This window comes from Anabrus simplex, chromosome 6 (genome assembly GCF_040414725.1).
Source record: "Anabrus simplex isolate iqAnaSimp1 chromosome 6, ASM4041472v1, whole genome shotgun sequence".
NCBI lineage: Eukaryota > Metazoa > Arthropoda > Insecta > Orthoptera > Tettigoniidae > Anabrus > Anabrus simplex.
This window is the reverse complement of record NC_090270.1, coordinates 127,736,772-127,760,175: the sequence shown is the minus strand read 5'-3', so window position 1 is coordinate 127,760,175 and position 23,404 is coordinate 127,736,772. Positions and strand designations below refer to the sequence as shown.

General features: G+C 40.8%; 1 protein-coding gene across 9 annotated transcripts in view; it reads left to right on the top strand.

The window, feature by feature from the left end:
* The first annotated feature begins 3,027 nt into the window (after positions 1-3,027).
* Positions 3,028-23,404, top strand: part of LOC136876182 (coiled-coil domain-containing protein AGAP005037) — a 1,087,707-nt gene continuing 1,067,330 nt past the window's right edge. For 6 of the 9 annotated variants that reach the window (XM_067149917.2, XM_067149915.2, XM_067149912.2 and 3 more), the window contains exon 1: positions 3,029-3,063. The gene's annotated coding sequence lies outside the window, so the exon portion shown is untranslated. Of the gene's footprint in view, positions 3,064-23,404 lie in introns of all 9 variants that reach the window. The other 3 variants (XM_067149913.2, XM_067149918.2, XM_067149908.2) reach the window with 2 other exon arrangements.

Below are 23,404 nucleotides of genomic sequence, written 5' to 3'. Positions count from 1 at the left end.
AATTCTAATCACGTAGGCTGAGTGGATCTCGAACCAGCCCTCAGATCCAGGTAAAAATCCCTGGCCTGACCGGAAATCGAACTCGGGGCCTCCGGGTAAGAGGCAGGCAAGCTATCCCCTACACCTCCTTGGGGTCGGCTGAGAATTATTATTATTATTATTATTATTATTATTATTATTATTATTATTATTATTATTATTATTATTATTATTATTATTATTATTATTATTATTATTATTATTTGCTGGTGGGACTTAGGGTTTGCTGTGCACTGAGTCTTCTGGTATGGGCTAGAGCAATTTTGTTACTTTCATTGATCTGTCTCTGTCTCATTCTTGACTTTGACAATATGAAATTGGCTGAGGAATGAGCGATGCTAGTAATGCCGTTCCTTATGCAGCCAGTCCCTGTTATGAATTGTGTGAACATGTTGCTCATAGGGTCGGTTGTTGCATGCATTTCAGTGTGCTTAGCAGACTGTTATGTAATAGCATCTTCTAGCTCGGTGAGGAAAGCAACGGAAAACTACCTAACTCCTCATTTCCCTGGTACGCCTCCTCAGTGACGCCTAGGCCATCTATGACAGCTGATGGTGGAGCTGTTGAGGATCCAACCAGCCTTCGTGCAGAGGACTGAGCATACATAATATTATTATTATTATTATTATTATTATTATTATTATTATTATTATTATTATTATTATTCTGACTGGCAGTTAAACCTTTTTCTGCTTTTATTGAGATGAGGGGTCAAAGTATTGAGTGGTAGACGCTGAATGGAAGGGCTCCTCTTCTGAAACATTTGGAGTAATGAAAATTAAATAGTGAGTTGATTATTTATTTATTTATTTATTTATTTATTTATTTATTTATTTATTTATTTATTTATTTATTTATTTATTTATTTATTTATTTATTTATTTATTTGGTTTCTTTCAAGTGGCAAAGTTAGAGCGCCTGGCGCTCCCTTACACTTAACCACATTTTCAGTACTTTTCTGTAGACACATTAACTTATAATTTAGCAGAGATATAATTAAAAAGTGTACTCTGTTAAAATACTTTGTCTGTAGTTGTTGCCAGAGGCATGGTGTCTCACTTATATCGTACCTAACTTGGCAGCTTTTCGCATCCTAGACAGTGCGTTACATATTTTTAGAAATGGTAAGTTAAGTTTCTTCAATTCGAAATTTCCTTAAAACTTACATCTGTCATAACGTTGGTGGTCACATCCATTCCAAGCTGTAAAATAGGACGTGCTTCAACTAAAATAACTACCTACTTAGCAATAGGTGTAATTCATCCAATTATAAGATTAATTATAACATTAATATATCCTATGCGCAATCATAACCTCCAGTTCGAATCTCCTTGGCTTGTCTTGAAGTGCTGTGTGTTACTGGTGCTGCTTTACTGTGGCGGAATATCGATGTACCCCCGAATGTCAAGATCCCATGAGCACACCATGCTAACTAGAAGCTAGGTTTTTTACAAGTAGCTGTACATCGCACCGACAGAGGCAGGTCTTATGACGACGATGGGAGAGGAAAAGGCTAGGAATGGGAAGCAAGCGGCCATGGCCTTAATTGAGGTACACCCTCAGCATTTTCCTGGCGTTAAAATGGGAAACCACGGAAATCAGTCTTCAGCGTTGCCAACAGTGGGGTTCGAACCCACTATGTCCCGAATGCAAGCGCACAACTGCGCGTCTCTAACCGCACGGCTAACTCGCTCGATCGAGGAACTAGTCCGTTGTGGCGAGAAATCATGGAAAGCCTTAACCCTCGCAAAACGGAGAAAAAAACAGTGACATCCTCCGAAATGGCAAATGCAGCCTGACACAACGTGGGTGGAAAACATTAGGTTAATCCTTGCTGGTCAGCAACTTTCTGTCTGGAGACAGCACCAGAAGGAGATAAATTTTTATTATTATTATTATTATTATTATTATTATTATTATTATTATTATTATTATTATTATTATTATTATTCCGCCTATGGAGTGTAGTGGTTAGTATGATTAGCTGCCACCCCCGGAGGCCCGGGTTCGATTTCCCGCTCTGCCACGAAATTTGAAAAGTGGTACGAGGGCTGGAACGGGGTCCACTCAACCTCGGGAAGTCAGCTGAGTAGAGGGAGTTCGATTCCCACCTCAGCCATCCTCGAAGTGGTTGTGTGTGGTCACTTCCAATCTTCCCATACCCCCACAAGACCCTGTTCATCATAGTAGGTGAGGCCACCTGGGCGAGGTACTGATCATTCCTTCCAGTTTTATCCTCCGACCCAAAGTCTCACTGCCACTGAGGTGGTGGAGGTAGGGTCCCTCGTTGTGTCCGAGGGATAAACCAACCCTGGAGGTTATACAGATTAAGATTATTATTATTATTATTATTATTATTATTATTATTATTATTATTATTAAATCATTTGTCTATTCAGAGAATGGGTGCAGTTATAGGAAAATAGGTAAGTCCAACGTATACAGAACCATGTGCAGTCGTGAAGGTAGTCTTGTCTCAGACAAACTTTGAGAGAACACGTGGTATCATAAAGAAGAAAGCTGTTATTCGTATAACAAGTTTTTGGAGAATAACGTGTAATTGGAGCGTAGTATTTCCTTTGAACAGCTTCGCAAACAATGCTATTGTTTTCCCGGAAATGTCTGCTCGATCACGCTAACATAACACGCACGTGGTTCGAACATAACACGAGGTCGGCTGTATGTAGTACTCGTATTGCTGTTCAGATGTCGTTAGTATACGACCGCACTGGAGGGTATAGCAGCTAGGAAAGAATGGTAGAGCACACTCACAAAGATGGCCGAGAGAGAGCAAGTGCTTGCTGCTGGGGAGAGATTCGGCGCGATATACTATATTGTCACTCGTTGTCTCCCTTCCACTCGGCATTGTTTGGCTTTCTGTCCTTGTCGGTCGCGGTGCCTGGCGAGTCACCTAGCGGCCGCAGCGTGCAGCTCTCGCCCGGCCCAGTGCGGCACCGGCTGCCGCGGCGTGAAGTGGAATGTGTGTGGGGTAGCCCGGCAGTGAGTGACGTAGTGTACGCGCGAGTGAGTCCAGTGCAGTGTATTCCACGTGTCACTTGAGGTGCACCCCGGTACTTCTTTTCTCTGGCACTGTACCTCTCAACCATGCGTGCTGTTTTCTTTACTACCACCTTTATTTAAAGATAAATATTGGTGGACCGGTCTCAATTTAATATATCTTAATAGCCACCACGAGGATCCTAGTTATTCTTCTAACGTACCGTATGCTTATGCAATATAACTTATTACTATTCATTTTAGCCTCATGTGCACTAGCAATTACAAACCATATGTTACCGCATCGTGCCGTATGTTGGCTAACAGTTTCTCACTTAGTATTTTGTACACTCTATTCGGTTGTGTAGGCTACTGCAAGTTACTGTCCGCCTTAGAGGCGCCAGTTCAAGAAGAGTGGCAGATTAGGGTGGGGATACTTGAAAGGGGTGACATTCTCTCTGCAATCGGAAGGGCGGGAGGGGATGTTGGATGGCGACGAATGGCTGGTTACCGTGCTCGAGCTGCAATGCTGATAGGGAAATAAAATATCTGTTGCTGTATCCATGCGTTTTATTTACTCTGTAGAGACAGATAATTTTTCATGAGGTTGCAATAGGATTTTGATACAGTGGCTGAATAATTGTCTGGCCAAGTGGATAAGAAGGCAACCTGTAGCTGTTTTAGATAGGCAGTTCTAAAATCCTGAGATACGCCTGCCAAGTGTGGAAAGCATGTTCATTGTTGTCCATGGTCAGGGTTTCATTTGTTGAAATTTGTATGAGAATTTGACCCTTGTACTTACTGTATCAGATGGATCAAGCTGACCAACCTAGGGGAAGATCAGCACTAGTCTTCTCTTGGGGTCACGGACCTCATACTCCCAGCAGGGACACACTACCCGATAAACATTTCCATTAGATAAGGCGTTCAAAATGCTCGGTAATTACAATTACTATTTTGAAAACTATATGATATCACACATCAAATTGCACAAGTGGAAGGGTAGGACAATACTACAACGTCACGACTAAACCAGTAAAGAGAAGATGGAATTTAGGTTAATTTGCCAAGGATTTATTTTGCACAGTTGCAATAAAACATGAGAAAGTTTGCAGTAGTTTCAATTACATCTTGCATCTAATCAGTTTCGTTATTTACTCGAACTATCCTCTACGTTTTTACACACATATGAGCGACTCGTTGAAATAAATTACTTTTTTTTTTTGCTATTTGCTAGGAATTGGAAGAAAGCGGCCGTGACCTTAATTAAGGTACAGCCCCGGGATTTGCCTGGTGTGAAAATGAGAAACCACGGAAAATCATCTTCGGGGCTGCCGACAGTGGGGCTCGAACCCACTATCTCCCGATTACTGGATACTGGCCGCACTTAAGCGACTGCAGCTATCGAGCTCAGTAAAATTACTATTAATAAGATACTACTGTTATAAAGTAGATCAAGTGAACTAAATTAAATGACAGTGAACTTCATATTTCAAAATTCTACTCGTCATTTCTTTCAAAACTAGATGGTTGATCAGTAAATAGCAAACTTCCGAACTTGTATTCAGATGATTACTTTTTGAAGTTCGAAAAACTACTGTGCAGCGTTTGTACTTAATATTATAGCACTTCGAATATATTTTTTTCTTTTGTAGAAATTAAATTAAGTGGGTGCTTCAAAACTCAAACCAAATTTTAACGATTCCTTGGTGTAATAATGAAAATCATATATTCTAATTTCAAATATATTTTATTTTCAGAAATTCAAACCCTCATATTGGCTTTTGAAACATTGTATTCAGTGCAGAACACGACTTTTTAAAATAAAAAGAATATGCTTTATACAGACCAACTGACATTCGTTTTTCCTCTGTAGAGTCAGTCAAAATTTCCAGCACCTTGGGACGTAATAGAAATAACACTGTTCTGTTGGTTAAGTAGACAGGTTACTAAACGTTCGGCCTTAGCATTGAGCCGTGAACATGCATATCATATAGATCTGAATTTCAGTCGAAAAAGTGGCAATATTTGCATACCAATATCCTATTCTAAGTGATCGACTGCTTTCTAAATTTGGTTCGGCTCTTGCTTCTATGGTCAAGGTTGTTAAATCGAATCCTGTGCAGTCGGTCGGGATTGAGGTTGACTGATATGTTATAAGCACCACGTTTAGGTAAAAATTCGGCGCTTCATGAGCTCTTTAAAGTCTTAGGCAGTTGAATGAGCGTTAACCACATGGCATTCTTACCATAGGAATCATCATTATTACCGTATGTTGTAAGTGCCGTTTAAGACAAATTCATGCTGACATCATTAAATGTTACTTGATTCAGTATGAACTCCTTAGTAGAAAACTCGATAAATGTTCAGTCTAAACCCCAGATTCAAATCTTGATGATTGCACATAGAGTACATGATGGTGAAGAACACATCGAGAACAGGATTACTTCAGGATCATTTTCCCCAACTCTCCCCATCTCGCTCCCCTGCCAGTTTGACAATAATAAATTTTCTCCTGTCCGCAAGAGTACCGCAGGTCCTGCTATCCAGAATGTTAATGCCCATAAACCCTTGAGAGGTTTCACATTCCCTTGCCAGTAGGTTATGTCAATTTAGAAAGGTCAATTTATTTTAATGGACCCTTAAATGGGATTAGGGATGATAGCCAAGTCTCTCTGGGTTTTCACCGTGACGGCCGCTGTTCGTATTAGGGCGCATTCCTTGGGGTGTTGTTGAATCGATAACTTACATCCCTCTTTTTCGGATTCCAGGTGAAATTTCAGGTCCTATCAGTGTGCCCTGCATGAGTGTGTGGAGAAACAAATTTAATAATAATAATAATAATAATAATAATAATAATAATAATAATAATAATAGTAATAATAATAATAATAGTAATAATAATAATAATAATAATAATAATAATAATAATAATAATAATAATGATGATGAAAACCTACAACCTGTTTTCCAGCCTTTGACCGGGTCAGGGATGGAATGAATGAAGCAGATATAGGCTATTAGTACGATGGGGTCGCCACTCCCAAAGTGATTTATTAATGACTGATAGATGCTATGAAATGAGAACGGAGAGTGTTGCTGGAATGAAAGATGACAGGGAAAACCGGAGTACCCGGAGAAAAATCTGTCCCGCCTCCGCTTTGTCCAGCACAAATCTCACATGGAACGACCGGGACTTGAACCACGGTATCCAGCGGTTAGAGGCCGACGCGCTGCCGTCTGAGTCACGGAGGCTCCAATAATAATAATAATAATAATAATAATAATAATAATAATAATAATAATAATAATAATAATCGTTTTATATCCTTCTTTGTATAAATCACCTTACAATACGTGTCAGCGCTAGAAAATTATTTTAATAGGGTCTCCTTACGACACAATAATGCTACTTACTGGATCGTTAGAACCGTTCTTCTTCTGCTTCTACTTCTTCTTCTTCTTCTATCACTTTTCCCATATTCTGATGGGGTCGCAGGCGCGAATTGTGTCGCGCATGTGGATTTATCCATGCTTTTCCGCCTGATGCCGCCAACCATTTGTGGACGGATATACTCACTATTGCATGTTTATGTAGAGTGGTTGATAGTGTGGTTTGTATTTCTATGAGAGGGGAGTACTGGGTCGAACACAAATACCAATTCCCTAAACCAGAATTATCCATACGAGATTAAAATATTGTCCGACTCAGCCGGGAATCTCTAATTGGACCCTATGAATAGAAATTATAATAATAATAATAATAATTATTATTATTATTATTATTATTATTATTATTATTATTAAATGCATTGGCATTTTTCTCTTTTATCCTGTAAGTCTTAAAATCCTACTAGCCGATAGTATAGGGGTTCAATTCTTTAAGTTTTGGTACAAGAGTAGAAAGCGTTATCAACCGTGCCACACAGTGTACATAATTTCGCCTCGGAGGTGCCAGCTCAAGAATTATGGCAAATTGGTTAAGTTAATTAGTTTCATTTACTATATTAACATTTATTCTTTTGAATGCCTTTTGGCTTGAGCCCAAAGTGGCGAGTTCGATTCCGGTTCCATTTTCTGGTATTTGCAGGTGTTCATTAACACCATTGTTCTCTTAGTATATTTACTGACACGCAGAGGAACGTTTTGGGACATAATTTCGGCCCTTTAACATTTTCGAAAATTGTAAACGAAGTCAGTGTGATAGAATGAGACTTGAAACCTGTAACATTGTCAATATTTACTTTGAGTACAAGGCTGCTGATATTCTCTCTCGTGACTAAAACTGAACTGTCGTTGCGACATTTATCTGGAGCGAATATGAAAGGAAACAAATTCCTCTTGATATTATTTTAGGGATGACCGCCAGAAGTAATCCTGGTTCCTGATGTCGAACTACGTCGCTGTATTGGGAATCATTTCACGGTATTTGAGTGCATGCTCACTTTAGTTCGATGCTAGAAATGCATAGTGATAGTCTTACTTCATCATTCTAATAGCACAATTTAGAGCACCAGCTAATCTTGCATATTCCCCTTCATACATTGCGAACTTGTTTTAGCTGAAATTTCATACTCCATATATTTATTTAACTTGTGAATTATTTTACATATTGCCAGATCTTTTTATTTTCAATCTGAAGGAATAAATCAATCAGTCAATCAATCATTGAACATTTTTAATTTAAGAAGTTTGTATTTAATTATCTATGTATTCATATTTTTATTTAGTCTGATTTCTCTCCAAGGTTGGCTTTTCTCCCGGACTCAGCGAGGGATACCACCTGTACCGCGTCAAGGGGTCTCCCGGAACGTGAGACATTTGCTCGGGGATACAGTAGGGGAGGAAAACCAGTACCTCGCCCAAATTATCTCATCTGTTATTGGAAACAGGGGTCTTGAGGTGTATGGGAAGATTGGAAGGGATATGTACGGAAGAGAGGAGGAGGCGGCCATGGCCTTAAGTTAGGTACCATCCAGGATTTTGCCTGGAAAAGATATGGGAAACCACGGAAAAGCACATCGAGGATGGCCAAGGTGGAAATCGAACTCCCTCTACTCAGTTCACCTCCCAAGGCTGAGTGGAGCCCATTCCAGTCCTCGAACCACTTTTCAAATTTCATGACAGAGCCGAGAATCGAACCCGGGCCTTCGGAGGGGGAAGCAGCTAATCACACTAACCACTACACCAGAAAGGCGGACAGCAACATTTTCAAACCTGTATTTTTAAAATTTGTTTAAAGACTACCTTTTTAGTACAAGTATTGTGCTGTATGCATACCGGGTGGAGTGTCATCGCATGTAAACAAGCTATGGCTATGGAACCAAGCTCTGCATCCGGGAGACGAATGGGTTAGAACCCCACCGTCGGCTGTCCTGAGAATAGTTTTCTGTCGTTTCCCATTTTCAATTCCAGTCAAATGTCAGGACACTTCATAGGCCAGTCAACTCCTTCCACCTTCTTACCCATTTTCATTCACAGTCATCTATTTAATTTGCATTAACTCCTCGACTGAGGTTTGCGTCCGGTCGTAAAAGCATACCATATACAGTAATTTTACCTCATCCCCGAACCCGTATCAGGAAACGGGAATAAGGGGTAAACAAACAAATACGTTTTGCTATATGCATATTTTCATCAGAATCCCTATAATTGCTCACTATGTCCTCCTCATGTTCCTTACTTACGTTTATCGTGGATAGTTCTTCACAGAATAGTAATTTTTTGTCTAATTCATTGGCCAGTAAAACAACCCATACTATCAGTAGAAGTATCTCAGATGTCCTAGTTGGTCATGATACAATTCCAGCATACTCTAGGTTGTAACTAGAAAGTGATATGAAGGGTATCAATGTTAGTATCTGACACTCTAAGATTTAATGAACAGTTTAAGATTTGTTAACCTTAGAGGACCATACTTCGTGATGAGCGCGGGGATGAGTGACTCATATGAAAGAACGTTGGCTATCTGAGCCTAAGTTACCGGTTTCGGTGTCGGATCAGACCAAAGGTATGTGAAGGCGCTTAAATGCGCCTGCCTTGTGTCAGTAAATGTATGGACATGTAGAACTACTTCACAGGAGAATTACAGCACCTTGGTGTCCTCGAAAACCATACAAATACTTAGTGGGAATTATTATTATTATTATTATTATTATTATTATTATTATTATTATTATTATTATTATTATTTACGGTCGCGGCGACTCAGAGGGATCTCATTTCGACGATTGTATGAAACAGGAATAGGACTGGGGAGGAAGCGACTTAATGTACATACCCAACATTTGCCTGTTTGAAAATGGGAAACAAGGGCAACCTTCTTCAGTGCTGCTAACAGTTGGCGCGAACCCCTTGTCTCTCGAATGAAAGGTAACTCATTTACACGCCTCGAACCGCTTAGCGAACTCACTCGGTGTATTTTTAAGAATAAATTTTACGTCGCACCGACACAGATAAGTCTTACGGCGACGATGGGATAGGAAAGTGGGAAGGAAGCGGGTATGGCTTTGATTAAGGTACAACACCGGCATTTTCCTGGTGTGAAAATGGGAAACCACGGAAAACCATCTTCAGAGCTGCCGACAGTGGGGTTCGAACCCACTGTCTCCCGGATACAAGCTCTCAGCTGCGCGCCCCTAAACCCACGGCCAACTCGCGAGGTTGGGTGTTGTAATTATTAATAATAATAATAATAATAATAATAATAATAATAATAATAAAGGCGAACCGACGACGAACCCTTCTGACCCTACTTTTGTTTGTATTGCAACCGGATGCTGCCTGTGTAAAGTTGACCCTTTGGTGAGACTGGATTAGGAGGTAAACTTTCTCAGTTTACTGTGAGTTGGAGGAATGTAGGAACATAAATCGTATCCAATCTCCGATCCGTAGGATTAATAAGCATTTAAAACCCTACTACTCAATTGTGAATCGGACTCAGATCCCTGCAGTCGGAAGTCTAGAACGCGACCATTCAAGCACGGAGTCAGAGTGTATTTGTTTAAACAGTTCGAACGCTCGTGTACTGGATCTAAATATTATTTGCTGAGAGCTTATCGCCGCTGGTATCCACATTCGAATTGCTCTCGTGTAACAATCACAGCCCATGGTGCGCTTGAAACACTGTTCTTTGTGGGGATTCCAATACACCGTTTTACGTTATTAGTTCACTCACGCCCGGGCTGAGTGGATTAGACGATTCAGGTGCTAGCTGTCTGACCCTAACTTGGGATGTTCGATACTGGCTCAGTCTGGTGGTATTTGGTTTTTGAAAGTACTAAAATACGTCAGCCTCGTGTCGGTAGATTTACTGGCACGTAAATGAACTCCTGTGGGACAAAATTCCGTCACCACGGCGTCTCCGAAAACCATCAGAAGTAGTTAGTTAGACGTAAAAAGAATAAAATTATTATTAGATCACGCATACGCAGCGTTGATCAGTTCCCAAGTGTGTTGTGGTGTTGGAATCTGTACGTTAAAACAATAAATGCAACTGTTGTATAGATGACATATTCATGACTGGGGCTGATAACCTAGATATTAGGCTCATGGTTGCAAGAACATTTTACTTATAATTCTGGTTGATACTCATTTTATTTCTATTAACTTAGCCTTGGAATCAAAGAACATTTTAATGTAGAAAATTGCACCGTTGGCATTTGGCATGCTGTGAATTTTTATGTGAATTATGAATATTATCTGAACATCGTGAAATTTGCTGTGTTTTGAATAATGCAGTGTGTATACATTTTGTGTGCTTCTGTAACATTTGATACCAAGTGGCCATTTTGAACTGAATATTTTATGAGTTCACCTTGGTAGCTCTGGTATCGACCGACACTTCGATACTGACTTCGTAATTGCCTACTGAACTGCTTCATAGTTATTACCTCTCTGCGGTGGATATTATACTCACTGATTCGTACGGCAAGCAATAAATATTGACCATGGCATACATAAGAGATTTTAGTTATAGCGTGTATTAAGCCATGGTACAAAAGAAGCATTATTTTCCATTATTGTTAGGTTTCAATTCTGAATACACGAAAAACGAATTGTAATTGTTAGTTACAAAGCAACAATCTAGGCCCTTTTCATCAATGAATCCTGCAAAATCTTCAGGAGTAAAATTCACATTTCAACTGCCTATCAATTTATATTAACCATAGAAAATTTATCTCATGTAATTAGCCGTGGAGATTTTATGTCCGATGCAGCCCCTCTGTTGATTTTCTGAGACGACACCAAAGTTCCATGCAGTTTTAAAGGGAAACTAAATTTTCTTTGCCTTGTGCGATAATTTGGTAACAGTATAGCGGCATTTTCTGTCTACGGAACTGTCATAACTTCTAACCTTGAATTGAAACATGTTTGCATCAGACCTTCGTTTTTTTTAAATTTTTTTTTTTGCTAGGGGCTTTACGTCGCACCGACACAGATAGGTCTTATGGCAAGCTCACAGCCGCGCGCCTCTACGCGCACGGCCAACTCGCCCAGACCTTTGTATACATCGGGCTCTGGATTTTGCTATATATTAGAGGCAGGCTCATGCAAAAACACGCATATGGGAAGAATTCTAAAACGTTGTAATCACTTACATCAACATTTTTAGAAAAAAAATATAGCAGGTAATGTTCCCAGTACCGTAATCAAAACTTGTATTATCATTTTTGTATATTCGAAATAAACGATCAGGATATACAGTAATTATTTAATGCAGTGTGCCGTCATTCAACGTGACCATCTTAAGACAGTAAATTTGCATATTCCGTGGACTTATCAATTACGGCCCCGAGGTCCAATCTGGAGGCCCGGGGTCGATTCCCGACAAGCTGAAGTATCTTTATCAAGATCTGATGGCTGGCTCGAGATCCGCTCAGCGTACGTGAGAACAATCGAGGAGCTATATAACGGCTAGTTCTCGGTCCAGAAAGCCATGAATAACTGCCGAGAGGATTCGTTGCACTGACCACGTGTCATCTCGTAATATGCAGACCCCTGGGCTGAGCAGTGGTCGCATGCTAGGCCAAGGTCCGTTAGGGCTAAAGCGACAAGGGTTTTGGTTTGGTTTCTTAGAGTCAGGAGTAATTAAAAGAAAAATTACAAAGATCACCGACAATAAGGTCCGCATAACTTTCACGTTCGTGTGTAATGCTTTCGACTACTAGCAGTTTATCGATATAGCATAAAGAATGGGATATGGCAGGAAATAAACAATTGCCGTTTCCTAAAATAGTAACAACATGCCGTTCCATGGCATAAATAACCTCACAATGGAGTTGCAATTCTTGGTGCTTGTTCCTGGTTATTTTACTTCAGAGCAGGAAGTAAACTGTTCAGTAACACGTAATCTAAGAAGTTGGGATTATCCGACAGTTTCAAAAGAAGAGCAGTAGAAAACAGAACCTTGGACTCAGAAAGGAGTTTTCACGGTAGTTCTTTGGAGAAGCAAAGATTGTAGACAACACTGGTCATTGAGACTTACAGGTATGAACGGGAAGTTAAGGAAGTAGTTGTTGATCAGTCCGGCCCCGCGGTGTAGGGGGTAACGCGTCCACCTGTCACCCGCCGGCCCCGGGTTCGATTCCCGGCCGAGTCAGGGTTTTTTGGTTGTAATGATTAATATCCCTGGGTGTTTGTGACGCCCTTATCTTCCTTTCCTCAAACGCAACATTTCACACTACCGCCATCCCAATTACACGCAGGTTCATACAATATGGTGCCAGTATGAGCAAAAGATCCACATGGGTCTACGCCCCGAACAAATAACATTTTAAAAAATTAAAAAGTTGTTGGTCACCTCTGAGACATAGTGTAATTCTTGGCCAATCGGCGAACTAAGTTAACACGATCCATGCAATCAAATTGAAAATGGCAGTATATCATACATAAAGTCAATAAACTAAAACTGTTGAGTATTCAACAGTTCCGCCAATGACTATTATAGACGGCCTAGGCATCACTGACGAGGCGTACTAGGGAAACGAGGAGCGAGGTAGTTTTCATTGCGTCGGGCCGAGTGGCTCAGACGGTTGAGGCGCTGGCCCTCTGACCCCAACATTGCCGGTTCGATCCTGGCTCAGTCCGGTAGTATTTGAAGGTGCTCAAGTACGTCAGCCTCGTGTCGGTAGATTTACTGGCACGTAAAAGAACTCCCGCGGGACTAAATTCCGACACCTCGGCGTTTCCGAAAACCGTAAAAGAGTAGTTAGTGGGACGTAAAGCAAATAGCATTATTATTATTAGTTTCCATTGCTTTCCTCACTGAGCTAGAAGTTGCTATTGCATATCAGTATGCCAAGCCCACTGAAATGCACGCACCAACCAACCGTATGTGCGACATTGTCATTCCAGTCATAAGGAATGGTATTACAAGCACCTACATACCTCAGTCACTTTCATATTGTGAAAGCCAAGGATGAGACCGAGACAGGAAAATGAAAGTAACAAATTTGATCTAGCCCATAACACAAGACATAATGCACTGTAAACACTACATCTCGCCAGCAAAGGCATGATTTATTAGATCCGTAGGCAAAAAAACTAAATTAAAAAATTACGTAAAGCGGTTCAGCAGAAACCGCTGGCAGTCTGTCTTCATAAATGCCCCCGTGCTTTAATTATAGGTATATAGATAATTGATCATCGAGCAAATTTGAAGGAAATTCGTTGTACTGCTCTGAAAATAGCACAAGTATGATCATAAATTAAATAGAATCTGTCTTGTGGTCCAGGGGTTTAGTAATAATGGCGTTTGTGAGGTGTTTAAAAATATTAGCTGGATGAAACGAAAAAGTTCCAGCAAGCAGGAAAATAACATCAATATCTTGGGAAAGTAACTATACGTTAGGAGAACACCGAACCCAATCATCGCTCTGGTAGGCCAAAGAAATTAACTGGTAATAATAATGTTATTGTTTTTACGTCCCACTAACTACTTTTAACGGTTTCTGTAGATGCCGAGGTGCCGGAATGCAGTCCGTAATGAGTTCGTTTATATGCCAGTAAATCTACCGACACGAGCCTAACGAATTTGAACACCGGACTGAGCCAGGATCGAACCTGCCAAGTTGGGGTCAGAAGGCCAGTGCCTTAACCGTCCGAGCCACACAGCCTGGCAGAAATTAACTGATAGGAACCGCCGAACTGTAAAGCATACTGTGCGAGTACGAACTGATCGACAGGGAGTGCAGAGGACTCCCGTTGCAGGTCAGGGACAGGTTCAGAGACGTATAGGACGGGGTTTCCAGGGTCGTGTTTCTGTCCGGAAGCCCCTGGTCACACGAACGAATGTGTGACGTCGCTTACAGTAGTGCAGAAAACGCGTCCTTGGTCTGGAAGGAAGTTTCATGGAGTTATGAGTCACGGTATGTCACTCAGATGTGCGTGTGAATCTGACGGATGCCTGGCGAACTGTGTTTACCTGAGAGCATTGTGGTGCTAGTGAAATTCAGTGGAGGTGGTGCCATGTTTTGTGGCTGTCTTTCCTGATTTCAAGTCGGACCATTAGTTCTGGTTGATGGTAAAATGAACACAGGCGTATCTGGAAACATTTTAGGACCATTGCAACGTGGTACGAAGAAAATCAGGGGTATGTTTTTGACTGGCCTGCTGGAAGGGATTAACTAGACAGATCAGTTTGCCCCGCATACCGGTAACAACTCTTCACCATGATCCAGGAAGAAAGGAGACAAATTCCCCCTCTAGTGCTCAAAACTAATTGGAACGCCTTTCCCGATGAGAAAATGCTGTAATAGTAGAAAGAGGAGGTTCTACACGCTATTAGTTACATGTCTGACGTCTTTCTAACGAACACCAAGGGGTGTCCGGAGATATTTGTCCTCATAGTGTAGGACGACAAGATAATCTGGGTTGTATGTATGTTGGCTATTCAGCCCGAAGGCTGGTTAGATACTCAATAGGTTCACCATTAGCTGCCATAGATGGCCTAGGTGTCACTGAAGAGGCGTACTAGGGAAATGAGGAGTGAGGTAGTTTCCCGTTGCTTTCCTCACTGTGCCGGAAGTTGCTATTGCACATCAGTCTGCCAAGCCCACTGAAATGCATCCACCAAACGACCCTATGAGCGACATTTTCACACCATTCATAGCAGGGACTGGCTGCATAAGGAATGGCATTACTAGCGTCACTCATACCTCAGCCACTTTCATATTGTCAAAGCCAAAGTATAAGACTGAGACAGTTCATCGAAAGTAACAATTTTATTCTAGCCCGTACCAGAAGACATAGTGCATTGTAGACACTACATCTTGCCAGCAAAGTGCTCGGTTATATTGTGTTATCCGGAAGTTAGGCAAACCTGCATTGCAGTGTGTCACATTGGAAGTTAGGCCAACCCGCATATCACAGTAGTAACTCAGAACTTTGTTCTAGCATTTGTATACTACAATTAGATGATGATGATGACGCTTGTTGTTAAAAGGGATCTGAAAATAAAGATCATCGGCCCCCATATAGTTATATGACTGACATAAATAGGATAGTGGAAATTACTATTGCCAAATACATTTTGAACATCTGGCGTCGTTGGCGCACTCTGTCAAACGTTACCCTTCTGTCCTCAAGTCAGTAACATTAAACCGGGCCTACATGGGTATTCGAAAGCCACAAGTCCTATTTGTTATTGTTATTTATAGTGCCTTATACAACCGTGGGCGAAAATGTTCACCATTTTGGTGTCTCGTAAAATCTATAGTAAACGATTTTACGTTAAAATGTAGCAATAAATATAGTGTAATTTTAAAAAGTTTCACAGGTGATCCCATAAGAAATGGTTTAACATTACTTATCCTAACATAATTTTATTGCTGCTCAATATTACCCCAGTCAACTTAATGCTATGAGATGACCTGAACAATAGAGTCCGATAGCTGCTCATTCCCTTAATGAATTTTGAATAAATACATATAAGCTTAAAAATTTGGGAAAATGTATAAAATGACATGCCGGCCCCGTGGTGGAGGTGTAGCGTGCCTGCCTCTTACCCGGAGGCCCCGGGTTCGATTCGCGGCCAGGTCAGGGATTTTTACCTGGACCTAAGGGCTGGTTCGAGGTCCACTCAGCCTACGTGATTAGAATTTAGGAGCTATCTGACGGTGAGATGGCGGCCCCGGTCTAGAAAGCCAAGAATAACGGCCGAGAGGATTCGTCGTGCTGACCACACGGCACCTCGTAATCTGCAGGCCTTCAGGCTGAGCAGCGGTCGCTTGGTAGGCCAAGGCCCTTCAAGGGCTGTAGTGTCATGGGGTTTGGTTTGGTTTGGTTTTATAAAATGACATATATTTATTTCTTTATTTATTTAAACTCATTAGTTCATTTCAGCCTTTCTTATGTTCTTAAAATATAAACTATATCCTTACTTTAATTTTAAAATTATTTTCAATTATCTGTGGTAAGAGAAAAAGTAACTTGTTTGTGTGATAATTTTGAGTATTTTTGTTATCTTCCGTAGTTTTTAAATTAATTCTGTAAAAAATTAAATTCCGAATATGATGCTGACTTTAGTACTTATGTCATATTAATAGCTGTTTATGAGGCACTGCAGTGCAGGATGGCCGGCACTGAAGTTCATGTTCACACTATAACTGTCTGACTATCTGGGTTATAACAGTGGGTTGATCCGACATAGTGACGGTAATTACGGTGATATGTCACAACACAGGTGTCAGGTTCATATTCCAACACTACAACACTGGCACGGAAGAGAGTTCTAGACTTGAAGTGCTCCACATTAGTGCTACACCGTGTTTAATCTCCTGTAAGATGGAGAGGGGCTCGGCTAGGGTAGGTGGGCCTTATTAGTCTGACTTGTGTGTTTCATGATTGATTGTTCTATACAAGGAAGAAATAAGTTGTCTGCATGATAATTCACTACCCTTGAGTAGTCCAACTCTGGAAGGGGCAATTGTTCCCACGTCTGATTTCACAGCTAATGTCAGATGTAAAGAGAGTTGCGGAATAAAGTGTAAATTTGAACAATCACTTTACGTTCGGTTTTGAATGGAGATCAGGTGCTACACAACATAGCAGCAACATCGCAGTTGGACACAATTCTTCGCTCTGTATAAAGTAGTGAACTCGCATTGCCATAAATTAGCACTCTGCTATACAATCGAATTTCTGTCAGCAGAATTGCTTGCCTTCCTAATTGTCCGGTTCAGTTTAATTACCTGATGTATTTTATATTACTGATGTTAAAAGTACATGTGGTTATATTATAAAACCTACCGTTTGGGGGGAGACGCAGACGATGGATACATAAACGGTATCCCCTGCCTGAATTAAGAGGTGACTAAAAGGGGTGACCAAGGGTTCGTATCCCACTGACGGCAGCCCTGAAGATGGTTTTCCGTGTTTTCCCATTTTCACACCAGGCAAATACTGGAGCTGTACCTTAATTAAGGCCACGGACGCTTCCTTCCCGGTTCTAACCCTTTCCTGTACCATCGTCGCCATAAGACCTATCTGTGTCGGTGCGACGTAAAGCAAAAATTTACCTTATTCTTAAAATTACATGTTTACAAATATGTAATTTTCAAGTGATGTTTGCAAAATAAAATCAGGAATCGTTCAATCGAGTGGATTTATATGTATTGCAATCTGGTACCTAATTGAACAGGTTTCATGATGATTTTAAAGTCAAAGAACCGATGGCACACGTAATAAACAAGACCTTCATTGTCACACTAGTCGGTAAAGGTTTGCCAACCCTGACTCAGGAGATCACTGTGAACTATGTACGATATGTATAAATGATTGTGTGAGAACGAAACAAACAAAGCAATAATTTTAAAATTCCATATTTGTCCTTTTTCATTACCACAGATCCCTGCGTCTCTACCCTATATGGTGTGAATATTCCTTGTCGTACGCCTTTGTACATTTCCTGCGTTGGAGATTTTTCAGAGAAAGTTAACTCTCGTGTAATGCACTCCTTATTTAACCACAGTTGATTATAGTTGAAACTGTTTATTGCAACATCACTTTTAACGACGTATTGGACATAACGGTGAAATCTAACGGTCCCGTCTAAATCCTATATAAACACTGTATTTAAAAAGTCGATTAGTACGACATCGCTTATTAGGACATATCGTTTATTTTTATCACATTTTCGGGGAAATATATCGGCTATAACCTCCAATGTAGATTTTTGTTTGTTACGCGTTTGGGGATTGCTAACAACAATGTAAGGACTATTTTCAAAGTCTTCTTTTCAGCAGATTGGAGATTTCAAATCAGTGTCCGTTAGATAGTCAAGGGAAGCCTTGCTTTGAAGATGTCGTAAAAAGAAAGGAAAAGTGTTTAATATTGAATAATAGTGACAAATAATATGGGGATTAAAAACTAAAGAAACAAACGTGAGCGTAGCGAAGGAGATGGCTGTATCACACTTAACGATTTCTACAATTTGGAAGGACCAAAAGCACATCTCATTTATTAGTCAACAAAGTGTTTGACATTACTGATCAATGTACATTTTTGATACTTCTTTCCTCACTTACTATTGTATATTTTTTCACATATTACTGCTGTACGCACTGTGTAAACACTAGAAGAAACATTTCTCCCTTACCGAGCTCGATAGCTGCAGTCGCTTAAGTGCGGCCAGTATCCAGTATTCGGGAGATAGTAGGTTCGAACCCCACTGTCGGCAGCCCTGAAGATGGTTTTCCGTGGTTTCCCATTTTCACCCCAGGGAAATCCTGGGGCTGTACCTTAATTAAGGCCACGGCTGCTTCCTTACCACTCCCAGCCCTTCCTTGTCTCATCGTCGCCATAAGACCTATCTGTGTCGGTGCGACGTAAAGCAACTAGCAAAAAAAAAAAAAAAAAAAAAAATACCAACCATTCCTCTCAGTCGCATTCCACAAATACTGTAATTATTTCACTTATGTTTTCTGAAGTTTTAACTTTATTACAAACAACCAAACACCCAAAAAACGGTTTGTACGACTATCGCCTATCACGGCCGTTAATAACTGGCCCCTTCGGAGTCGCTATAACCGGTTTCGACTGTAGTGAGTGCCTTCTCAGGCAGTGCCCTTTGCTCCGAAGTCTGGCTTCTCCTATTAATGATTGTCAGCTAGACATGAACCTGCATTCTAGAAGCAAATAATCAGTCGCTTTAGTCGCTTTTTATAGGAACGCACATACTTTATAATTTGTAGTTTAAAAAAAAAACAAGATTTGTTACCAAATTTACCTATATAAATTTGATATAATAGTAACAATAATCGTACGGCCTCAACTACCGTGTGAAAGCATTTCAGTTTTGCCATCTGGCTGTCTGCTTGTCAATTTCGACGTTCCGCTTTACTCTACGCCTACTAGATGGCAGAGAGAACCGAATCTCTCTTTGACGGGTAAATTTTAAGGACTTTTGGCGGGTAAACACTAAATATATTACAAAATATATTTTACATGCCGATCGTACGCCATGGAGTGTCGAATGGAGTTGTTTTGCACCCTTCAAATATCCGACTACCACTGCCGGGTTTGAACCCGTTATCGTGGCATTCAGGGGCTGATCCCCTACCGCTGGTCCACAGAGGGAGATATAAAAGTTTGGGGACGGTAGTATTATAAAATCATGTATACAAATTTCATATAAAGTGATTTATTTCAGCTGTGGCTTTAGTTCACTCTCCGACGTTTGTGTCTTAATTTAACAATTGTAATAATTCATCCCAGTGAATTTTCCATCACTGCATTAGGTTTATGGACGAAATTAGTCGATCGATACATGTTTGAACATAGCCGAGTACCGAGCTTGATAGCTGCAATCGATTAAGTGCGGCCAGTATCCAGTATTCGGGAGATAGTAGGTTCGAATCCCACTGTCGGCAGCCCTGAAGATGGTTTTCCGTGGTTTCCCATTTTCAAACCAGGCAAATGCTGGGGCTGTACCTTAATTAAGGCCACGGCCGCTTCCTTCCCACTCCTAGCCCTTCCCTGTCCCATCGTCGCCATAAGACCTATCTGTGTCGGTGCGACGTAAAGCAACTAGCAAAAAAAAAAAAAAAAAAAGAAACCGTAGCCGAGTACCAGAACAAAAGTTTGTGGCTCTTAACCCAGTTTGTGCTATTCAGTATGTGACTGTCCGGCTCCATGGCTAAATTGTTAACTTGCTGGCCTTTGGTCACAGGGGTCCCGGGTTCGATTTCCGGCAGGGTCAGGAATTTTGACGTTAATTGGTTAATTTCACTGGCACGGGGCTAGCTGTATGTGTCGTCTTCATCATTTCATCATCACGACGCGCAGGTCGCCTACGGGAGTCATATAAAAAGACCTGCATCTGACGAGCTGAACTTGCCCTCGGACTCTCCCGGCACTAAAAACCATATGCCATTTCATTTCATTATGTGACTGCATGGCTTGATTCCCGTTTTCAACATAGAATTTATCACAAGTAGGTCCCATCTTCACAGGCACTCAGATACCTTATAGGCGTCAGTATTCAAGGCCTGCACCAAACCTCTCCAAAGACCATACGCCAGTATTATTATTATTATTATTATTATTATTATTATTATTATTATTATTATTATTATTATTATTATTTTCGAATAGGTCTACTATGGACCACGTTAAGCATCATTCATTTACGGTTCTTCCTCTTTCGATCGGCCCAGTACTTCTTCATCCTTTCAGAGTGGGCTTCTTTACGTTCTCGTGACCAGTTGTTGCCGGTCCGTTTTTTGCTACTTTGATCTTGGAATCCCTTAATTTTGTTGATGATTTTTCTGTATTCCTGTCTGTTGTATACTGCCTGCTGTGATATATTATTTTCCTCCATATCCTCCTTGACCCCTTTAAGCCAGCTAGTTTGTGTCTTCCTGTTCTCCATGTATTCCAGAATTCGCTTGGCTGTTCTCTCTGGTGGCATTCTTTTAATGTGTCCGTAGAAGCAGTCTTCTCTTCTTGAAGGATGTTGTGATTTTTTCGGTCCTTTTGTATAGTTCCTCATTTGGTCGCAGTCTAAATTCTTGACCCACTTTCCTGGGCCCTAGTATCTTCCTCAAGATCTTCCTCCAACACTTTAACAGCAATTTTAAAAGACTAAATTATAAATTTCTTTTTAAACATTTTTGATTCGTATTGAAACAAATATACACCTTAGAGGTGAATGTTGTATCAAAACGGTTCACCCATCATTTTTCACGCTGCCGAGAATGAAATTTATGAATATTTATTTTTGATCTTGATCTTTCCCAAACGGTTCATTTCTGTTTCTTGGGATACAATCTTTTTACGTTCGCTAAATGGTGCACTCTATTAAGGAGCTATCTGATGTTCAGTCACCTTTTTGTAGAAAAATACTTGTACTTATTTCCGCGCGGCAAGTTCCCTGGTAACTGACAAGAACCGTAGAATATCTCAACGCTGATTCGTAACTTTCTTCGTGATGGTGTTGAAATAACCCGCATCTTTGTGCTCATACAGACATGTCTGTTTTAGTTGAGTGAAATTACCAATTCCTCTAGCGTCAGCCAAGTGTGTATATAAAGGTAAATTGGGCTACAAAGCCTGTGAACTATTTTGGTGCTCTTAGTTCCCCACCACTCTCTTCCCCCTTCACCCTTCCAGTGTATATAGGGGAAGCTCTGTTGTTTGATCTGCCCTCCTCCCTCGTTGGCGCAATTCTCGCGCGCCGCTCGACACTGTTTTGTTTGTGACAAAGGAAAGTGGCGGCGCGTAATAGATCACAAACAAAAAGCAAAATAATGAAGTTCAGCCTACGTGAAATTTTATAAATGGAGGAGATTTTCAGTCTTGATTGGAACGTGCTTGTGAGTTTATGTTTGCGTCAAAATGTTTTATCCGAATGAATGACAGAGGGAAATCAGGCCTATGTAACGTCAAACTGAGTTTCAAATACTGTGTGTAAATGTATTTGGCATATCTTTCGGTTTGTAATCGATCGTTACCTATTTTTCAGGACAGCCTCACTTTTCACTCCTCCATAGATTACTAGCGGAAGGAAAAACTTCTTTAAACAAGTTAAATGTAGAACGCAATATTTCTCAAAAGTCTATGAATTACTTAAGAAATTCACCCAGGTAACTTAAAATATTTGAAACAAGAACTTACCTTAGAAATGACTGGCAGTGCAACAGGAATTAGGTATCGTATTATTAGTCTATGTCCGCCTCTGTGGTGTAGTGGTTAGCGTGATTAGCTGCCACCCCCGGAGGCCCGGGTTCGATTCCCGGCTCTGCCACGAAATTTGAAAAGTGGTATGAGGGCTGGAACGGGGTCCACTCAGCCTCGGGAGGTCAACTGAGTAGAGGTGGGTTCGATTCCCACCTCAGCCATCCTGGAAGTGGTTTTCCGTGGTTTCCCCACTTCTCCTCCAGGCGAATGCCGGGATGGTACCTACCATAAGGCCACGGCCGCTTCCTTCCCTCTTCCTTGCCTATTCCTTCCAATCTTCCCATCCCTCCAAAAGCCCCTGTTCAGTATAGCAGGTGAGGCCGCCTGGGCGAGGTACTGGTCATTCTCCCCAGTTGTATCCCCGACCAAGAGTCTGAAGCTCCAGGACACTGCCCTTGAGGCGGTAGAGGTGGGGTCCCTCGCTGTGTCCGAGGGAAAAGCCGACCCTGGAGGGAAAACAGATTACGATGACGACGATTATTAGTCTATTATTAATATTATTATTATAATTATTATCATTAATGAGATTTCAGTTTTTTAAAAATTCTTCATGCTTTGACTGGGATACGAGCCATGGCCCCCTTAGTGAGAAGCGAGTGACTAAGACACTCGGCTATCGTGTCGCATTATTATTATTATTATTATTATTATTATTATTATTATTATTATTATTATTATTATTATTATTATAAATCTACCGAGCGAGGTATCTACACGGTAGAGGTTGTGTAGCTATGAGCTTCCATGCACAGATTTCTATTTTCACACCTGGTAAATTCGAAGGCTGTATCTTAGATAAAGCCACAAGCACCACATTCCCGGTCGTAGGCTAGACCTTTCTAATCCCAGCATGTCCGAAAGTCTGTCCGATATGTATACTAGGAATTGCCCTTCTTGAACACTATTACTAAATATAAGCTATAGGCCCTACCCAGATATAAGGAAACAACGTAATGATGCTTCATACTTTTCCTTCTAAATGAGTGCACTGCGATAAAAGTGGCATTGAAATATTTCGCTTTCATATTTCGAAATCCCACCATTTTTAGATAAGTCTACCTGTATTCTCGCAATGTATATATACATGATGTACTTACTCTAAGAACGAATCATTTATATTTTATCCGCATATTAAATAGCTTACTGTATGTTGAATCTGTTTTAAATTTACAGTAGATTACTCCGTCTT